The sequence below is a fragment of the Pogoniulus pusillus genome, chromosome 10 (assembly GCF_015220805.1).
Source record: "Pogoniulus pusillus isolate bPogPus1 chromosome 10, bPogPus1.pri, whole genome shotgun sequence".
Lineage (NCBI taxonomy): Eukaryota > Metazoa > Chordata > Aves > Piciformes > Lybiidae > Pogoniulus > Pogoniulus pusillus.
Genome location: NC_087273.1, coordinates 12441170 through 12462034, shown reverse-complemented (window position 1 = coordinate 12462034; position 20865 = coordinate 12441170). Strand labels below are relative to the sequence as shown.

The 20865-nt window shown below is 45.4% G+C and overlaps 1 protein-coding gene across 3 annotated transcripts in view; it reads right to left on the bottom strand.

The window, feature by feature from the left end:
* SPRY1 (sprouty RTK signaling antagonist 1) overlaps window positions 1–19493 on the bottom strand; it is a 29688-nt gene extending 10195 nt beyond the window's left edge. The window contains exons 1-3 of one of the 3 annotated variants that reach the window (XM_064149962.1): window positions 19424–19493; window positions 6229–6456; window positions 5242–5340 (exon numbers count right to left, since the gene is read on the bottom strand). The gene's annotated coding sequence lies outside the window, so the exon portion shown is untranslated. Of the gene's footprint in view, window positions 1–470; window positions 650–5241; window positions 5341–6228; window positions 6457–19423 lie in introns of those variants that run through there. The other 2 variants (XR_010303723.1, XM_064149959.1) reach the window with 2 other exon arrangements.
* Between the last annotated feature and the right edge of the window lie 1372 nt (window positions 19494–20865).

The window sequence follows — 20865 nt, the reverse complement described above, 5'->3', positions numbered from 1 at the left end:
TGTTGCTGTTGGAAGGCTGATTGACAGGCTCGGAGCGCGGTCAGCACGTCAGGCTGAAAAACGGCGATATGAGGCAGCCCTGCACACAAAAGTCTTGCACCCAAAGTCTCCGGGAGCTTCCTCGGTATTTCGAGAGGATCAAACAAGGCTCCGGCACGCAAGAGAGATCCCCGCGTTAGGCAAGACAGGCAATTACCGAACTGGAAGTTTTCTAATTGCCAGCAAATCCTGACTGGTTTAAGGCTGCTCACCCGGGAAACCCAGAGACACGGCTCTCCTGCCCGCTCCCTAGCCAGCCGCTCGCTCCCCAGCAGCCCAGCCTGCAAAGCAAGGGAACGGGAAAGCAGCTCTCCCGCACCTCCCAAGCTGCTCCGGTCACCCCTAAAACTTTCACCCTCCCCAGCGGCACCTGATCCCGGCGAGGGCTCTGTATGAGTGTGCGTGTAAGAAGCAGCGAGCGCGGCGCTTACCTAACGCCAAGGTGAACTCCTCCTTTCCGAGGCACATTGGCGGCCCCAGCGCGGAGTCCAGCCCGGGCAGTGTAAGCAGCCCCCCCGCTCTCCTCGCTGTCCCGCCGCCGTTGCGGAGTGACTCCGGCCGCGCCCCGCCGCCTTTCAGCCGCGCAAGCCCCCGCCCGCCCTGCCGTGGGGCCGCGCCCCCGTGATGTCAATGTGTCACTCCGCGGGCGACCCTGAAATCCCGGAGTGGATCTCTTTTTTTTTTCCTTTTTTTTTTTTTCCCCCCTCTCCCTCCCCTCCCCCGAAGACAAGCACAGCCAACAGGTCACGGCCGCTCTTCGCCGAGGCCGGTTCTGCCCGAGGAGCGCCGCCGCGGGGCCCCGCGGCGGCGCTCCTTCGATGGAACCGGCCTCGGCGAAGAGCGGTCGGCTCCGAGCCGCAGCAGCTCCGGCCGGTAGAGGGAGCGCGGAGGAATCGCGGCGGTTTGTGGCCTAGTGAAGAGCAGGCCTCGCCCGGGACCCTGCAGGTAGAGGGTTGGGGTGGAAAGAAGGAGTTTGTTTCTGGGTAACGGTTGGAGAAATCGTTCAGGTAGTTGGAAAAGATCTTTTAAGATGGTTGAGGTCCAGCCGTTAATGCAGCGCTGCCAAGTCTGCATTAACATGCCCCTCGGCACCACATACACGCAGCTTTCAAGGAACTCCAGGGATGGTGAAGCCACCACTGACCTTAGCAGCCTGTTGCAGGGCTTGATAATGTTTGCAGTGAATAAATTATTCCTCATACCCAACCTAAAACTTCCCTGGTGGAATCTGAGGCCGTTTCCTTTCAGCCTATTGCTTATTACTTGGGAGAAAAAACCAACACCCACGGCACTACACTTTCCTTTTGCATAGCTGTAGTGAGAGAGGCCTTCCCTTAGCCTCCTTTTTTCCAGCCTTAACAACACCAAGTCTCTTACCCTTCTTTTACAAGAGATCTTGTGCCCTCACAGCCCTCTGAGCATTTCTGTAGACCTCCTCTCACTCAGTTCCAGCCAGGTCCTCCTTGTGCTGAGTCAACAGCTGGACCCAGCACTGCAGATGAGGTCTCACTAGAGCAGAGCAGAGGAGCAAATTCCTCTCCCTTGACCTGCTGGCCGTGCTCCTTGTGATACAGCCGACCTAGGTAGGGCACAGATCTTGCCACCCTTTTTACAAGCAGTACTTCAACACCCAGAAATTGTACAGCTCACCCAGTGGTCTTTCTCTCCTGCCTTTCCAGCATGAACTTTCCAAGTTTCCATTTGAAGTTCATTTCTGCCATGGTGCTGAAGAGATCACAGTGATGGTTTGGTTGGCGGTTTCTTTTTTCTTTGTTTTAAGTTTTTGTTTTCATTTTGGTTTAGGTTTTTAACCTACTGAAGTGTCCTAAAAGGCAACTAAAAGACCACAGAAAAATGATGTGAAAAGACATCAAAATTCCGCTAATTAGTTCAGAACAACAGGTGATGTACTGGGATAGCTGAGACCTGTCATGCTTCCCTAAACATTGCTGTAGCCCCAAGTTTATCCAAAGTAGTTGAACTGGCTTTTCACAATCTCTTTCACACAAAAATCTGCGTTCTCCCACCCTTTTTACCACCAGAAAAATAAAATAAATCTGTTGAGAGTATGTGGCTCTGCTTAGCAGGAACATTCATCCAAAAGCAAATAATCCCTAAACCAAGACCATCCTATTACATAGCTGTTCTTCTGTTATATGACCCAGATCACACCCATGGATGTAGCACAGGTATTTTTCAGTAAACTTGGGAAGAAAATGCCTAGACTACCTTTTAATTTCCATCATGCTACAAAAACTTCAACTGAGTAGTTCTCTTTGAAATAAAATCTTAATGCATTGAAGGCTATATACTATCACTAATGCTTCTAAGTTTGCAATTAACAGGCTGCTAATACAGACAAGCTATAAATCTTCCAATTGCAGAGGCTCATGTGACAATAGCATAAAAATCATTAGCATGGCCATTAAAATATCCCAATCCATCATTAATCTTGCTGAAGGAATTAGGAAAGGTGACTGCTCACCAAAAGCATACTCAGACGCACTGAGAGCACAAAAACTGCTTTCCTGACAGGGTGCTGGAGCACTGACACAGGATCATAGAATCAGTTAGGGTTGGAAGGGACCACAAGGATCATCTAGTTCCAACCCCCCTGCCAGGGGCAGGGACACCCTACCCTAGAGCAGCCTGGCCAGAGCCCCATCCAGCCTGGCCTTAAACAATTCAAGGGACAGGGCCTTAACCACCTCCCTGGGTAACCCATTCCAGGCTCTCACCACTCCTATGGTGAAGAACTTCCTCCTCATGTCCAGCCTGAATCTACCCATCTCCTGCCTCACTCCATTCCCCCTAGTCCTGTCACTCCCTGGTACCCTGAAAAGTCCTTCCCCAGCTTTTTTGTAGCCCAGAGAGTTTGGGGAGTCTCCTCTGAAGACTTTCAAAACCCATCTGTACACGATCCCAGGAAACGTGTTCTGGCTGACCCTGCTTTAGCAGGAGGTTTGGTCTAGATGATCTCCAGAGGTCCCTTCCAACCCCCCTAATTCTGTGATTCTGTAATTTTCCATGAAATCCAACTGAAACCTTTTGAACCTAGCAGCTCATACTATCAAAAATTTCTACCGAGGAACCAGAATAACTAAGAAAAGGGACAAAGATGACTCCTGCAGAGCAGGGTGCAGTAGTACAAATCTGCCTTCTGCTGTATTTTGGATTTCTTTCACTAAACTCTGTGGTGGATAATGATAAGTCAAAAGACCCAGCATTTATGCAGCTGTGCCACACTTGCAGTGATTCTTGCAGCGACAGCGATGTTGGCTGCAGTGAGTTGTAGGTGAGCTGTAGGCAAATGGTGGGTAATGGAGCCTTTGCAGGCTTCTGGGGTCTCTGGCTGCAAATCTTCACACTCGGCAACTGCCTGTCTTCCCACAGAAGCCCATATGCACTTTTCCTAGGACACCCCTGTGAAAGCATCACTTAACACCTTCTACTTCACATCTCTAAAGCCAGTGCTACCTTAAAAAACCCAAACCCTGTGGCAAGCATAAAGCTTGCTTTTAGAAATACAATACTGGGCTTAACTAGGTTGGTAAAATAAACCAGAATACTGGCAGCAGTTTACTATCACTTGGCACCCAAATTAACACCTCACTGAAACAAGGGAAGACCCTACAGCTATGTCAGAAGGCTCTCAACAGACTTCAGCAAGCATGCCTGTGTGTCACGGAAGTCGTCTCATCAGATTTTTCTTGGAAATGGTAGCAGCCAGCAGCTCTTGTTGGAAAAGAGAGAGCTAAACATCTGGAAGAGGATTGACACACCTTATGACTACATTCTGGCACAACCTTCATCTGAAGATTGACACACAGACAGGAACCCAATACAACCAAGGTATTTTCTGTCTCCAAACGGTCGTCTAAAGATGCCTTCCCGTTCCTCTGATGATGAGTCAAGAGACATCAGCCCTCTATGCCACAGTTTTCCAATAAAACTTCCCAGAGTTAGGTTCAAGAGACTCAACAATGGCCAAGACTTGTGATTCAGTTTCTGCTTTCACTTTGAGTATCACGTACCGGAGATAATCTCTACCTTTTACGGTCAAACACCACTTCTCCCTCAGGCAAGCCTTGGCGTGCCAAAAAGCATGTTGTACAGAACAAAAGCAAAGTCCAGGGGGTTTGGTGGTTGGGTTTTTTTCCTCCTAATTCACACCCAGAAGCAGCATTCATCTCCAGGCCACTTGACCGACCTTTATAGGGAGTAAATGCAAACTGGATAAAAGGTGATCCTTCTGCTATCGGTAATGAGTAACTGCTTCCATGTTGTACCCTGCCTGGGAATTCTGCTGTATTTCCCCCTAGGTAGCATCTGCTAGCCTCTGATAAGGCACAGATCCCAGCTGAGAAGGAGGCCAGGTTGCATGGGGCTCTGAGAAACTTGGTCTAATGGAAGGGGTCTTTGCCCACAACAGCAGGGTTGGAACTAGATCATCCTTAAGGTCCCTTCCAGCCTGATCCCATAACACATACTCAATCCCAGATGCTGTCTCTTTCCTCCTCCTCCTCCTAAACAGCATGAGGTGGCTTAGTCTGTGAAAGTAAGAACTAAGCTCTCTATCAGCAGAGTATCATTTTGGACAGAAGAAGTGACAAACAGCCTGTACCTGAAGCATTTCATACTTTGTTTTCCCATCATACACCTTCTGTGGTGAAACACATCTTGAGCCAAGATGGCTTTGAGGAAACTCAGCAGAGAAAGTGTTTACTTTCACGTAGGTTATTTGTCAGTTAGTAACCAATCTTCACAACATTTCTGGAGTTACAGAGGAGTTCAAAAGCAATTAAAGAAACCTCATATATTAATAATGAAATTATAACCAAAATTATAATGTAGTCTCACCAGTAGAATGTGTAACTCATGTATTTCCTAACCTTGCAGAGGTGGGTGTCGGGAGAAATGACTGGAACCTGCAGCTCCTGAGCTATGTGCATCAACAGCTTGGACCTTGTGCTAGGTGGAACTTCGTGGGTGTTGGTGTTTTGGATAGTCATGACCTGACACTGTGCTCAGAGAGCCTTGGAAACTCTCAAGGCAAGGAAACAGCATGAGAATGGTGGGATTAAGACCAGTAGAAGTGAATTTTTAACACACTAATAGGCCTGTATATATATTAAAAACTCAGCCAAACCAACACAATTTTACATTAACGATTCATCATAAGCATTGTGGACACTTTCTTACCAGCTCACTGAAAATCTTGGTGGTCCTGACTTAAGTTGGTTGGCACATGAGATGAAATAAAGCACTTCCAGACCATGGGTGGTGTGGTGAAGGCTTACCCTGAAAGGTAGAGTGAATCATTTCAGGGTAAGGAAGAGAAAGTGAAGGATGATGTGAGGTAGTGTTTCCAATCACACTTTCTGCTAGACAGGTTGACCTTTATCTGAGATCAAAGGCACCAGTAGCTGGGGATTTCTTCAGACTCTGAGGAAATATAGCCACGTGAAGCTACTCCTTGCTGCCACCACACAGGCAGGGGACAGACACACAGGAAACCCTCAGCTGCAAATGTGAGTTTTCTGTTTAGAAGATAACATCAGTTTTTCTTAGAGGCAGAAGAGATAGTGAAAGGCAGCAGCCAGGCAAACCTCTGAGAACAAAGGGATGAACCTCAACGTGAACCTGCTTCATGAACATTTGAATGCTGAATTGAAGTTCAGCAGAAGAGCTCCAGAGGTCCATGCCCAAATTCAGTACCAATTAGAGAAAATGCAAAGATTTGTACAGCACGTTGAAAGTCTGAGAACATGCATCCCTTCCCCATCTCTTGCACCATATCAGAGAAATCAGTGTTTTCCTTGGGTGTTCCTCCCAAGCGTGGTGAGCAGCAGGAGATACAGAGCTGGGTGGCCAGGTTAGTGGTACACATGAGGTCTTTCTGAATCACCAACTTGGTAAACAGGGATTAGTGAGAAACACTGAGAGGGCTGCAGCTTTGGTGGAATCTGTATTTTTCTGCCTTCCCAAATGGTAGCTTTAAATGCCAGCTTGTTTTTGCTGTGAAGAGTAGCAAAGGAACTTGTGCTGTCAAAAATGTCATTGAAGACAAATAGCACTGAAGAAAAGCTGTAGGAAAGACAACACACCAGTAAAGACACCTAACAAGAGGCAAAACATCACTCTCCTAAGTGCAGGCTGCAGCATGCCTCCTCGTTTTTTACTACTTACTTGCCATGTAGGTAACTGGTACATTTACATTTCTCCTTTCAGATATCCGTGGTTATTTGTTCTCTGTTGAAGGTTTTTTCCTTCCTCAGAGAGCTGTCTATAGACTTTGTTTTTAGCTGCGGTACCAACTGTGCTTAGACAAGATATTCTAAGGTGCTGATGAGGTCTTCATCACTTTGTATTCACTTTTACCTCTTCCAGCAAATGAGCTAACATTACTTCATCTGCCTGTATGAAAAAGGAAATTGTCATTACTGCTTAATACAGATAATAACTTAATCACAACAACTGTGAATGACTTTATCTGTAACTCATTGTTTCCTGCCTTAGTGCTAAGCAAATTGCCTTCTACTATCCATTGAGAGGTGATTCCTTGCACAGAAATCAAAGCGAGCTTTGTTCCATGCCAGCATTCATCAACAGGAGAGCATTCCTGTGCTCAACTACATTATCACAAATGTATCTCATAGTTAAGCATCACTAAGAAGAAGGAAACAAGGATCTATGGATGTAAAAAGAGGGCTAAGTGTTAAAAGCTCTTCTTTCTTCTAGATTTTGGATTGTACACATTTCAAAATCATAGAATGCTTTGGGTTGAAAGGGACCTTAAAGATCATCTAGTTCCAACCCCCTGCCATGGGCAGGGAAACCTTCCACTGGATCAGGTTGCTCAAAGCTCCATCCAGCTTGGTCTTAAACACTTCCAGGGAAAGGGCATCCAGACCTTCTGTGGGCAGCTTATTCCAGTGTCTTACTACCCTCACAGTGAAGAATGTCTCAGTCCCGACACCCTAACGTCTCTTTGCTGTCAGAGACTGCAAAAAAGACTTATGACTCTAAAGCCACATTATAAAAGCATTAGTCAGTTAAGAGACTAATTGTTTGGATGTCTCCTTTGACATAACTCTTACTTGAATGTCTGGTATCACAGACTCATAGGGTTGGAAGGTACCTCTAGAGATCATATTGTTCCAACCCCTGCCATGGGCTGTAACACCTTCCACTACAAGGTGCTCAAAGTCCCATCCAACCTGGCTTGAAGTGTTCCAGTATCCAACCAAGTGCTCAGGTTTTCCTATAAAGCTTTTACCAGGTGGAAACTTCATCCACACATGAGATCAAATGGCTGAGCAAAGCCCAGCTCCCCAAAAGGAGGCTGTGTGCTGGAGCCCTCGAACACAAAAGCCCATTGCTGTGGCAGAGCACAAGACAGCTCATTCCAACAGGAATTATATTTTTGAAAGGTGCCAGATTCCTGTATTATGGCATCAAATCCCAGTCCACCCAGTTGTATTCTGCTCTATTTTTAGCATGCAACTGAAATAGGAAAACCACAATATTCATGTGAAGACTAAACCAATTCAGTGGGTGGAGGAAATCTGAGTAACTTAATTCCTACAACTCTATGGGTTTAAGTGGGTTCTCTCTCCCTCTCTCTCTCCTTTTTTTTTTAAGGCTAGTAAGCCTGTTTTTCCATTTCTCTTGCTTTCCTCTACAGCTGAGTTAGGTAACAAACAGGTGGAGCTACAAGGACCTGCTCTAGTGGGAGGTGTCCCTGCCTATGGCGGGGGGTTGGAGCTGGATAATCTTTGAGGTCCCTTCCCACCTAAACCATTCTGTGGCTCTATGATTCTCCTGGTAGCATTAAGTACCGTCGATCTGGCTGTGTAAGTACGTGCTGAGAGCTGAGTGAAAGGAGGTGGCTGCTTTAATTATAGCTGATAAAAACTTAGCCAGAGGAAATCCACCATGACTGAGTAATAGTGCTGAGCTTCCAAAACAACCGAGGAACAAACCCTTCCCACTGCTGTTTGAGAGGTGGCCACTCCCCCAGGTGGGGACTGCATTATCAGAGGAAGAGGTAAAACTCTCTGCTAACTTAAATACATGGCTCTGTGTGTGTTTTCATTATCCAAGCACTTGTGGCAACTGGGTTACTAGTACATCACTAGGAATGCCTACTATTTATCAGGTTGTGCAATCCATCACTGTCAGCTGAAGGAGGTCTCAGGAGCAGCGTTTCTAATTCGATTTGAAAATATACATGGAAACCTGAGACTGCTTTTAGCAAGAGTGATGGGGTTGGCCTAATGAACACAATCTCTTTTGTCGTTCTCAAGAACAGTGTGTCAACAGCTAAGTTTAGGTTCCCTCCACAGCTGTAACAGCTTCTGTAGAGAAGCAGTAACTTAACATCTATGTCACGTTCTTCGTTCTGCTTTAGCAACCAAAAGGCATTTCAATGAGATTTTAACAGACAACCTTCGATTCCCTGGAATGTAAGCAGGGAGGAAGCTTTTCCATGGAGCCCTTGAAAAGAAGTTTGCACCAAGCTGGGTTTTTTTCACCGGAATTTCTTCCCCTGAACCTTAATACAGGCGTATGACACCCAATGATGTTTATAAAAGCACGTACCTAGGTCTCAAATAGCCAGGGTGTAGTCATCGCCTCCTGACCAGAAACTGGGCAAGAGGAAAACGAACATGCCACAGAACGTCGCTGTGGCAGAGCCACATGTATTTCTGGCTGCAGCAGCAGCCACTTCAAGGCAAAACTATTTACAGATTTTGCCTTCTCGTGGGAAAAAAACAAACAAACCAATCCCACACCTTTCTTTTTTACAGCTGAAAAGACACGGAAAAGATTTCTCACCACAACTCCACAACTGTGGAGTACGGCAGCGTCACTGGCAGTTTGCTGCATCTCAGTAACAAGATGATCCAACACAATTCTGCTATTAATCTGCTTGGTTTGGTTTTCCTTTTCCCATTTCCTGGGTCTTACTTCTCTGAAAGATTCTCTTTTGCATTTGGCCATCCAAGTACAAAGTGCCAGGATAGCCTTTACATGTTTGATGTGTTTTACTCCAGAAGAGTTTGTCAGTCACCTCTTGAAATCTTGCTCTATGAAAGAAAAATATCTTTCAATGAATATTCAGTGTCAAAGGCTGGATTCTGCTCCCAGGGAAATCAAAGTTAATCTTGGTTTCCTTTGGGATTGTTGAAGTCAGGAGACTTCTGTATTTTAGAGATTGGTTTTAGAGATTGCTTCTGTGCTTGCTCTTTGTTGTAATTATAGATCTAATGTATCTTGTTCTGATCATATGTCTAATATATTCATATTGTTTATACACGCATAGAATCATAGAATAGAATCATAGAATGGTTTGGGTTGGAAGAGGTCTCAAAGATCATCTCATTCCAACCCCTTGCAATAGGCAGGGACACCTCCCACTAGAACAGGTCACTCAAGGCCTCATCCAACCTGGGCTTGAACACCTCCAGGGAGGGAGCATCCACAACCTCCCTGGGCAACCTGTGCCATTGTTTCACCCCCCTCACTGTAAAGAACTTCTTCCTAACTTCTAGTTTGAGTCTCCCCTCTGTCAGTTTTAAACCCATTACTCCTCATCCTGTCATTGCAAGACCTTGTAAATAGTCCCTCCCCAGCCCTCCTGTAGGTCCCCTTTAGATACTGAAAGGCTACTACAAGGTCTCCCCAAAGCCTTCTCTTCTCCAGACTGAAGAGCCCCAACTCTCATAGGCTGTCCTCATAGCTGAGGTGCTCCAGCCTTCTTATCATCAATACATACACACACACACACACACACACACACATATATATATAAACCCATACTGTCCCTCAAGAGCTTTTGGGTTGAAAAGGTCATATTTCCCTCACCAAAAGAGACTGGGAAATCTCTTGACAATAAAGAACACAAGAGTACACGTACTGTCATGGTACTGGTGAACACCCTTCTCATTTCCATCAGGGTGGAAGACAGGCTGTGGATGAGGGAGGAGCTGCCCTTCTCAGAAAGCTTGAGCCGCCTCTCCTGCTGGCTGTTGCCCAGAAGAGCATGCACGGGCACACACACAACACGTGTATGTTATGACACCAAACCGGTGTGTTGGAGGGGCAGTCCTTCTGCTAGATTCTCTCAATAACTCTATTTTGCAACCACAACCGTGAGTCTTGCTTCCTTCTGTGATTCATTAAACATGCTATGCTTGAGAAGCCAAAGAATTCCAAAGTAAAAAGACTACTACTGAAACATACTCGGTTTAAAGTAGCATAGAATCACAGAATGGTTTTGGCTGGAAGGGTCCTTAAACATCATCTAGTTCCAACCAACCCACCACAGGCAGGGACACTTGCCACTAGGCCAGGTAGCTCAAAGCTCCATCCAGCCTGGCCTTGAACACTTCTAGGAAGGTGGCATCCACAACTTGTCTGGGCAACCTGTTCCAGTGCTTAATTATCACACTAAAATTTTCTTCCTTTCATTTAGTTTAACTCTACCAGCATTCAGCTTAAAGCCATTATCCCTTGTCCTAACCTATTCTGGGTTTCTTAGCAAGGAGCTGACACTGTCCTTCTGCAAAACAACCAATACAGCTCCTAAACTCTGCATGGGCTGCATCTCAGGGCATTTTCTGCTCCAAACTTACTGAGTTGCTTCCCTTTCTTTTTCCTCCAACAGCTTTGACCTCAGCAGATCTCAAAGCCTTATTAGGATCTTGTATCTATTGCTTCCCAAGTTCAGGAAAGTGCAGTTCAATACTTTTTAGCATTAGGCAGAAAATGGATTTTCTCCTTAAAGTGGCATCCTAACCTTTCAACACACTGCAGCAATGCTGCTGCAGGAGGACACTGTTTGCACCACCAGTATTTGCAAGGGAGGAACTGTGCTGTTGCTTACAGCTCTTTGCATAGATTTACAGTGGTGTAGCCTGGCATAAAAGAGGCATCTGAATAAAAACACAAATGCCAGGTGTGTCCAGTTTAGTCCAACACAAAAGGCAGTGCCTTTCGTAGCACTATTACTTCTTACTGTGTGAGTTTGTGCTGCGGTTTGTGTTAGCTTAGAAGTGTGGACATCATTGCCTGACTGAATTCAGAGTTTGTAGTAATTTCCTATCCTGTTTCTGAAATAAAGAAAACCACCCAGCCTGACGGCAGTGCCCTAGTGTGTTCTAATCTTTAATGCATGGAAGGGTAGACAGAGACCTCAGAGCATTGAGAAAAGCTCTTCTTCAGCTTCAGCAGATATTGAGGTTGACTGCTCAGCTGTTATTTATGGCCTTTCCTCTTAGACTAAGTGAAGCAGCTGTCATCACCACTCTGGATTTCAGCTCTGCAGAGGGCAATTATCAAACCTTAAACACTGACCTGTTAAACACCACTCTGCTCTTGTAGCAAACTAACACTGCTTTTCCAACTCTTCTCCAAAATTGTAAGCAGGAGCCTGTGAAACCCTTACCCAGGTCAGATGCAGGTTTCAGTGCATTGCTACCACATTCTGAGTTTTTGTTAGAGGTGTTGCACAGGTGGCCGCGCATCAGGGGGGTCACAAGGAGTGCTACACACATTTCATCACACAAACATGGAGAGTACATGGAACATAACAGTTTTGGAGCTGGACTGATGTCAAGAACTACTTTTCAAAGCCATTAGCTGTTCATTTTAAGACTTCCCACATAACAATTAAAAAAAAATTATAAACCAAAAAGCAAACAAAGAAAACCCCCAAAAAAACCAAACCCAAACCAAACAATAAAACCCCACAACCAAAACACCCCCAAAACAAGCAAACAAAAATAAACCACCACAAACCCCCCTACCAAAACAGCAACCACCAAATTTCAGCCATTTACAAACAGTTCTGTAGATTCATTACTTCCTGTGGACTTCATTTTCCAAGGTGCCAGTTGCTCTAAATCAAAAGTGTTCAGTGTTTTTTAGGAAGACATAGGAAGAATGGGTTGCTCACAGAGTTCTTTCTCAGGAAGGAAGGGAGAATTCCTAACATCTCCCTGGGCAGACCTAGGAAGCATTGTCTTTTATTTTTATTGAAACATACTGTTCTAGCACACCATGCTACCTAGATGGACATGAGCCAACAGTGCGTGCTTGCAGCTGGCATCCTGGGCTGCATCAAAAGCAGCATGGTTAGCAGATCCAGAGAGGTGGATTCTGCCACTTCACTCTGCTCTGGCAAGACCTTACCCTGAGTACTGCACCCAGCTCTGGAGCCCTCAGTGCAGGAAGGACATGGACCTAACAAAACAGGCCCAGAGGAGTGCCACAAAAATTATTTGAGAGCTGGAACACCTCTTGTATGAGGACAGGCTGAGGGAGCTGGGGTCGTTCAGCCTGGAGAAGAGAAGGCTGAGGGGAGATCTAACAGCAGCCTTCCAGCACCTGAAGGGGGCCTACAAGAAGGGACTATTTACAAAGAGCTGAGGGGCAATGGTCTGAAATTAGAAGAGAGTAGATTTAGATTGGATGTTAGGATCAAGTTCTTTACCGTGAAGGTATCTGAACACTGGAACAGGCTGTCCAGGGAGGTAATTGAAGCCCCATTTCTGGTGATTAATTCATGGTCTGGCTCTACAAGGCTCTGAGCAAGCTAATGTAGTGGAGGATGTCCCTCCTGACTGCAGCAGGGTTGGACTGGATGACCTTTGGAGTTCCCTTTCAACCCAACCCATTCTATGATTTTATGTCAAGTTGATTCTACAGCAATTATCAGAGTAAGTTACGGATCTGGCCTTAAATACACCAGTCTTGGCAGCACTGAAGAGAAAACATCATTCTACTAAAAAGTAGAGGCAAAAAGATGAACCATTAAAAAAAAACAACAAACTAACTGAAAAACAGAACTCTTATGAGTTTCATACAGAAACACAGCAAATATTTGATATTTAAAGTAATATTTGAGCCTCCTACTGGAACAGCTAAGAGAGCTGAATTTTCAGCTACCTGATACCCACAGTTGAAATGGTACAAACTAACTGAAAGGAACAAACATTTTCATCATGAAGGCTTTTCATCACACTAGGAGATATCCTCCCCTTCCTGTCCCAAGGAAAAGTTAGGTAGAAAGGAAGAACCATGTCAGGAAAATCAAAGAGGTTACTTGTGAAGTGGAGAGCAAACCCAAAAGCACACAGAAGATGGCACATCTGAGCAACAACTGAAAGGGAAAGATGAGTTGGCTACCTCACTGAGGAGACACTGGAAAGGCCACAGCCACACATGAACCACAGAGATGTTTGAAGTGGAGTGGGATGTTAAATGAGTGGGAGTTTACTCATTAAAAACAACTTAACTCCCTAGTTCTGGAGAGCTGATGGCAATACCTGACTAGGATGTCCTACCAGCAGTGGCAATAACGTTTGGTAGCAAGCAAGGTTAACCTTTGGTGTTTACAAACGCTGGAGAAGTTGTCAAGCATGCAAACAAACAACATGCAAAAAATGACTTCTCTCACAGAGACACCAACTGAGCTGTTTAAAGCCTGCTGACACTACTCAAAGCCCAAAGCCTCTCCCTTGGGCCTCAAAGCAGACCACAAGGCAAGGCAAGACCCTTGGTTTAGCAAGCTCTATTAACACTCCATGCTAACCTTACCATCACATTGTTTTGTGCAGCTCCCAATTGATTTCCTGACAGAGATGATTAGCAAAAAGTGGACTTCTGAGAAAAACAAAAGCAAGGCCTCCATGAAGTACTCTGCAGTTGAAAGCAAGAGCCAAATCTTATGACATTTAATACAGACTCTTTGTTTTCAATGGGCACTGGATCATGGCCTGGTTTGTGAAGTCAAATCTAACAGATTGTTTTGCAGTATGCTTTGTCTCAATTTACTTTCCCTGAGCAGAACTTCATTTCTCTATCAGAAGAATGGTCTGGCTGTAAGCAGCTCAAAGCAGAAAAGTCAAATCCTGATAGCCCCATCCATAGAATTGTCAGGGCTGGTAGGGACAGCAAGGATCATCCAGTTCCAACCCCTCTGCCATGGGCAGGGACACCTCACACTAGATCAGGTTGCTCAGAGCCACATCCAGCCTGGCCTTAAAAACTTCCAGGGGTGAGGCTTCCACCACCTTCCCTTTGCAACCTGTTCCAGTCTCTCACCACCCTCATGGCGAAGAACTTCTTCCTAACATCCAATCTGAATCTCCTCACTTCTATTCTTGCTCCATTCCCCTGTGTCCTATCACTATCTGATGTCCTGAAATGTCCCTCCCCACCTGTCTTGTAGCCCCTTTCAGATACTGGAAGGCCACAATAAGGTCTCCTTGGAGCATTCTCCTGTCCAGACTGAACAGCCCCAGCTCTCCATCAGAGATATGCCTCTGAATTCACAAGAATCCTTTCCACATAGGTGGAGCAGCAAAAGCTTATGAATGTTACTGCCTTAGAGGGCTGTTTGACAAAGCATGTTCCGAATCACCTCCACATCAGCAGTGTTTTCAGCACTACTTGCTGCTCCTTTCTGGAAAGGGATGGGAAAGAAGCAGTGTGACAGCACCTGAAGAGGAAGGGGAAGGTGGGAAGGACAGTAGTTGGCAAAATTTCATCAGGAGTAGAGTGATACAGTCAGACTTGTCTTTGTGTTAAGAGCTTCTCCACATAGAGTCATAGAACACCAGGGCTTGGAAGACACCTCTAGAGATCACTGAGTCCAACTTCCCTGCAAAGCAGGACCACTTAGGGCAGGCCACACAAGAACACATCCAGGTGGTCTTTGTAGATCTCTAGAGAAGACAGCTGCACAACCTCTCTGGGCAGCCTGTTCCAGTGCTCCATCACCCTCACCTTAACAAGAAAAAAAAAAGTTTCTCTAATGTTGGATGGAGTTTCCTGTGCTCCAGTTTAACTCCATTGCCCCTCGTCCTATCTCACAAAAGGAGGGCAAATCATTCCTCTGCTTTCATCACCCTTCCCCCACACCATGCTTCAAACCACTTGGTTCCAAGCTCTTCTCACAGAAGAGATAAATTAATACCATCTATGTATGAGGCAGGCAGTGACTGCGCTCCTGGAAAAGAAATAGCTCTGTGGTGTGGTCCCTCTTCTGTGTTATTAGCCATCCTTGAGCTGATTGCTGTATCTGTGAGTGGCAGAGCAAGCACAAAGCAGTAGGTACCCTCTACGTGGCTTGCAGGGCCATAAACAACAACAGGCTAGGCTGGGGTAACTATTTTTTACCATAACATTTCCAAACAGTGATTAGTCATAAGATCAATACCCACAGAAGCCTTTTAGACTTGATATCAAATGTGAAATGCAACCACCCTGGGATAAGGCACTAGGAATAACCTGCACAGAGCAAGGCAGGTCCGTGGAAAGATCTGTAAAGGAGGAAACCTCCTTCCACTCCTGCTCTTGAGTGCTCCCTCACAGACAGGCTTTGGCCAGGCTACATTCTGTTCTAACTTTTTCTTTTCCCATTTCCCCACCCAGCTTCATACACATTCTTATAAAGGCTATGTACAGACTTGTACAAAATGGAGACTGACACTCGCTCTTGGAGCATTTCCCAGAGTGAGTTTAACAGAGGTTATATAACACCTTCCATTTGGGTTGGGTTTGGGGTTTGGTTTTGTTTTTAATATAGATGTTATTATACTACCAGTTTATTCTTCCTAGCTTAACCCCCCAACCACCTTTTCAAATAGTCCATTCTGTTTTGCAGAGACTAAAAACCCCAAGGTTATTGCACACATTTTGTCTCCAGCCCTTACATGACAGGGCAAATGTGCTACAAGTGGAGAGTCTTAGCAAGTCACACCACCATTATTTCCCTTCCAGACACACACCTACCAAAGTCATGAGGGGGGAATCTTTCCTTTAAGTAATACAACAGGAGAACACTAGAGCTAGCATGGAAATTTACTTCTGTGCTCTATTCTTTAATCAGAGATCTCAGAGTATTTCCAGCTCTGGAGCCCTCAACACAGGAAGGACATGGACCTGGTGGAGCAAGTCCAGAGGAGGGCACAAAAACGATCAGGGGACTGGAGCACCTCTGCTACAAGGACAGGCTGAGGGAGTTGGGGTTGTTCAGCCTGGAGAAAAGAAGGCTCAGGGGAGACTGAACAGCAGCATTCCAGTACCTGAAGGGGGCTACAAGAAGGCTGCAGAGGGACTGTTTCCAAAGACCTGCAGTGATGGGATGAGAGGCAGTGGTTTGAAATTAAAGAAGAGGAGATTGAGATTGTATGTTAGGAACAAGTTCTTTACCATGAGGATAATGGAACACCAGAACAGGTTGCCCAGGAAAACAGTTGAGGCCCCATCCTTGGAAATACTCATGATCAGGCTCTACAAGCCTCTGAGCAATCTGATGTAGTGCAGAGGGGTTGGACTAGATGACCTTTGGAGGTCACTTCCAACCCAACCCAGTGTATGATTCCATTCTATGATTCTATGAAAAGAGGAATAAGAAAGTCTCATGGGGCAGAAATTACTTCCAAAAGTGTCACAAGAAGAGCCAAGTAGGATAGAAATTCAACCTTCTTGATTCATAGCCTGAATGCCTTCCTACACAACAACAGTTTCTAGAAGTTGGGAAAGCAACCTGGGTTAAAAACAAAACAAAACAACAACAACAACAACCCACATCTTTCATTTTAAAATGGCTTTGGTTTCAGGGGAAGAAAATATGTCCTCCATGGCTATTTTATTTTGTCCAGTAAAGAATAACTTTAACATCATGTGTGATTGGGAAGTATAGCACAATTTTCAGGAGCTTAAGTTACCGGTGGGAATACGATTTTAAACTCACTGCACACATACAGATCTATTTTAACTCATGACACTCCCAAGACTGAAGAAAGGAAATAACTAGAAAGCTGAAAACCAGACATCTCAGGAGGGATAGGGGTGAGGACAAACGCGAGGCTTGCACAAAGCAGAGACAACTTGGAGGGGGGTGTGTGTGAAAGAGCAATGATCAAAGCCGTGGACCTCATATCGTTCCACTGCTGTGACTGCTCCTCACTGCAGCAGAGTCCCTGCAGCCCTCTGATAACTGCAATATGCTTGGTGTTCAGAAATTAATTTATTCCCCTTTTTTTGCTTTGTGAGACTTTTCTCCTGCCCTATGAGGACCAGTTGGTGCATCTACCCAGCCATCCAGAGACCACTGAATGGAACTACAACAAAAATAACTGGAGTTACTCCACTGCATGGCAAGGTACCTCAAAAAAGAAGTCAGCTTGAACATATTTTGCTCACACTTCCAAGCTCTACAGGCTCCTTATCTGCTTCAGAGTAGTGTACAAAGCCTTGACAGTCCTGGTCTGCACAGATTTGTCTCAACTTCCTCTGTAGTTGCTCTCACCAAGACAACACAACAGGATAAATCTACCTTAAAATTATAGAGCACTCAGAGCATTGAAGATAATGTCTATTCCCAGAGTCTAAGTCTAGCAGAACTGACTTCAAGATACAAAGCATATCCTTGTGCAGTCATCAGTTTCCGAAGAGGCACTTCTGAAAACGCACCTGAAGCAAACAGTGAGCCATGCCTTATTCCAAAAGAATCACCAGGCCAAGCCCAACTGCTTTCATTGAGTGTTCTTGACATTCAGACACTTCCATTTTAGACTACATCTTAATAGGCACCTGCACTAACACTGACTTTTCTTCTTTAATTCAATGTAATTTCTTTTACAGGTTCAGGTCTCTTTTATTTTGCTTAGTGTAAACTAAGGATCACTAACAATCAACAACCCTCTTCTCCAGCTGATGATCAGCATGAAACTGATTTTGTCATCACACCGTGCAAGTTTCTTCCTGGGTGAACTCGGAAAACACAACCTCAAATTGAGTTGAATTAGTCCCCATGGCCATACCAGGGTGGATGCTACATTGCTGGCAAGGCGCAAAGAGGAGGATTACAACAGCAAATAGCCTGAAGTTTACTTGGGCAGGGTAGCAGGGCCAAACAGTGATGGCCACCAAAAGAGCCCAGGACACTGCCTGTTTCTCCTGAGGTGCCACGGGTGCCACACAGCTGCTGTCACACCAGCGATGGGAGTGCAGTGCTCTAAAGGGATCCTACATGTCAGGACATTCCTTCCTTGCCCTTCCCTCACTGCTCCTCCTGTTTTGGGCAGCTTCCTCCCAATGACTCGCATCACCTTCTATTCCTGTCCTTCTTCAAAAGCCATGCATCAGGCCCTTCCCCCAGAAGACAGCCAAGTATACTTACATAAAACCAGCAGTGAGGAACAAAATGGCCTGTGGAAGGTATAAGCTCCTTCAGCAGGCTACAAATCCCTCTGGGAGAAATGAAATCTCTTTGAGTTTGTTATTACTGCTGTGTGTTTTCCTTCTCTATCTCATTGTTCCTCTATCTCATTGTTCTTCTTGTAGAGTGTAGAACTAAATAGTGGGCAGACCTAAAAGGAGGAATGGAACTTTTTCCACACACTTTCTACTCATTTCTTTTCATCCTCACTTTTTTCCCCACATTTACTTCCCCAATTTTACACTTCTGCTCATTGAAAAAGGGTAAAATCCCTCTCCTCTCTCTTGATACCACCTCCTGATACTAAATGTCTGAAAAAAACAGAAAAGAATCTGTCTTAACTTTTACTTCTAAAGGGTTTGTGACTGTGCTGAACCTTGCCAATGAGATGACAAGGAAATATTTACAGGAGGAAAACAAATAAATCTGTAAAACTCTCTGCACCCAAGGGGCCTTCTGCACTTCAAGAGGGGTTACTCCACACACTCTAGAGAGGTCTCACTACCACAGGCAGCAATCACCATGTGCTGGGTCTTAGCGCTGTCCTGCTGCTATCCTTATCTTTTCCAGTCAACAAAACCCATTTTGGAGGAGAGGGGGAAGATGTGAGAATGCAAGGATGTTCTTCCTGCTGCACGGGAAGCACTTGGCAAGATCAACGCAGAAGCCAGGACTGGCCTGGAATTTGGTCTTTGATGTCAAAAAGCAACACAAGAAGAAGCAGGAATCCTAAGGCAAGTATGACTCTTAATGTCTGCCACTTTAAATACGCCTTAAGGGGCTGGAAGAGTCAAGCTCCAGAGACAGGTCTGCTAATCCAGTGCTGATGGGGTTAATGAGATCAAAGCCAGATTTCACTCTGTGCTTAGCAGGGAGACACTTCCTACCATAGGGCCAGGGTGTCTGTGGCCCTCCCTCGGCTCACTATCACACCAAAATCAGCATTAAAATAACACACATCATCCCCTACTCTGATTTTAATCAGTGTTCCCACTGTCTCCTTCCAGCTCCATCAGCCCCCTCCCTTCCCACATTAAAATCAGTTAGAATTTAATTCCAGGGTAATCCTCCTCATTCACGTGTTCCTTTTCAAACATTTCCCCTATCTATCTCCTCCCCCACCATCATCAACCAGTAAGGGCTTACCTTCTCACCCAGCAGACAGAGTGACCCCAAAATTCAGATCTCCAGCAGCTGTGAAGGTAAGGAACAGCTCCGCTACCATCTTCTTTTAAGTCTCTTCAGCAAGTGCAGGAAGGAGCCTAACAAAGCTGTATGCAGCCAATTGTGCTATCAGGGCACTTGGCACTACCAGCTGATCCTTCATTACTATTCATCCCTCAGCGGAATAAAACACTCCTTTGTAGTAAAAGTGTAACCGCTCACTACGATGCGTTACAGACTAACAAAAGCAGCTTTTGACCGAAATTACAGACGATGAAGGCCTGGAAGTGGAATCACACCAAGGTAACCAGTTGTTTTCCCAAGTTTTAGGGAGAAGGCAGGCAGCTCAACCAAGGTTTTCATGCTGCTAAAAAGTGGAGGGTGAGTTATGTCATGTATTTGTACATAGAACGGTAGCAAGCTCTGCAAAACCAGTTTTAAGGTAACACTTTCTGCCGTAGCAGCCTTTTTGGTGTAGCATCCTATGCATGCAATTGCCAGCAGTGCAGACACCTGTTTTCACAGGGACTGTCAAACATTCCTGTGCTTTTCTTGACATCCACGCAGAAGTTTCCAATGCAATCCCACAGTTCTGGTTTTCTCTTTTTTTTTATCTTTTCTAACCTAAGAGCAAATAAAAGAACAGTTATCTGAAAGGCAGACTTTACACTAGGTAGAAGGGTAGAATTTGCTGGTTTGGTGGAATAATCCCTACTTAGGTGGTGAGGAAGCATTCCAGAATATTAAAGGATTTGTTTGTTTGCTAATCTACTTAAGCACCCATAGTCCTTAACACCCACAACGTGTGTGCTTTAGGGATCTTTGATGTCCATGGCCACTCTCCGTGCTACAGCTCTGCAGTAAAGCTCCGGATTTAGACTGGTGGCAGTGCGGCAAGCCTACTGCTGAGACACTCACTCGACAAAAAGCTGCATGGCTTTGGTCCACTCGCTCACCAAATCCCACCCCACATTCCTCACAAGCAGTGCTTGCCTGTAGTAGCACACACAAGGTGCTCTGCTACTTGCATCCTGCACTTGTGCACCACGCCAAATGGGACTGTCTGTGGAGACAGCAGCTCAGGCACCTCACAGGGAATGCAAACGAGGCTGTATGGGCACATTTCACACCCTCAGCTTGGGGAAAACTCGATGACAGAGAAGAGGGGCAGCTTTAAATGGCATTAAGCAGAGCAGGCTTCATGCAAGCAGCTATCCCTGTGTGAAATTTGAAGCTCTTGCCAGCAATGTGGAGGAAAGACATGACTTCATTATTCCACAGCCCAGATAATCTCTTCCCGGATAAAGTGAGAGCTGACAAGTGCTTCACCTTGAAGGTTATCAAAGCCCTTTCCACACTCCGCTGATGTGGAGCCATTTACTTTACCAAACAGGGATGTGGAAATTCCTGTGTTAGTGAAGGAG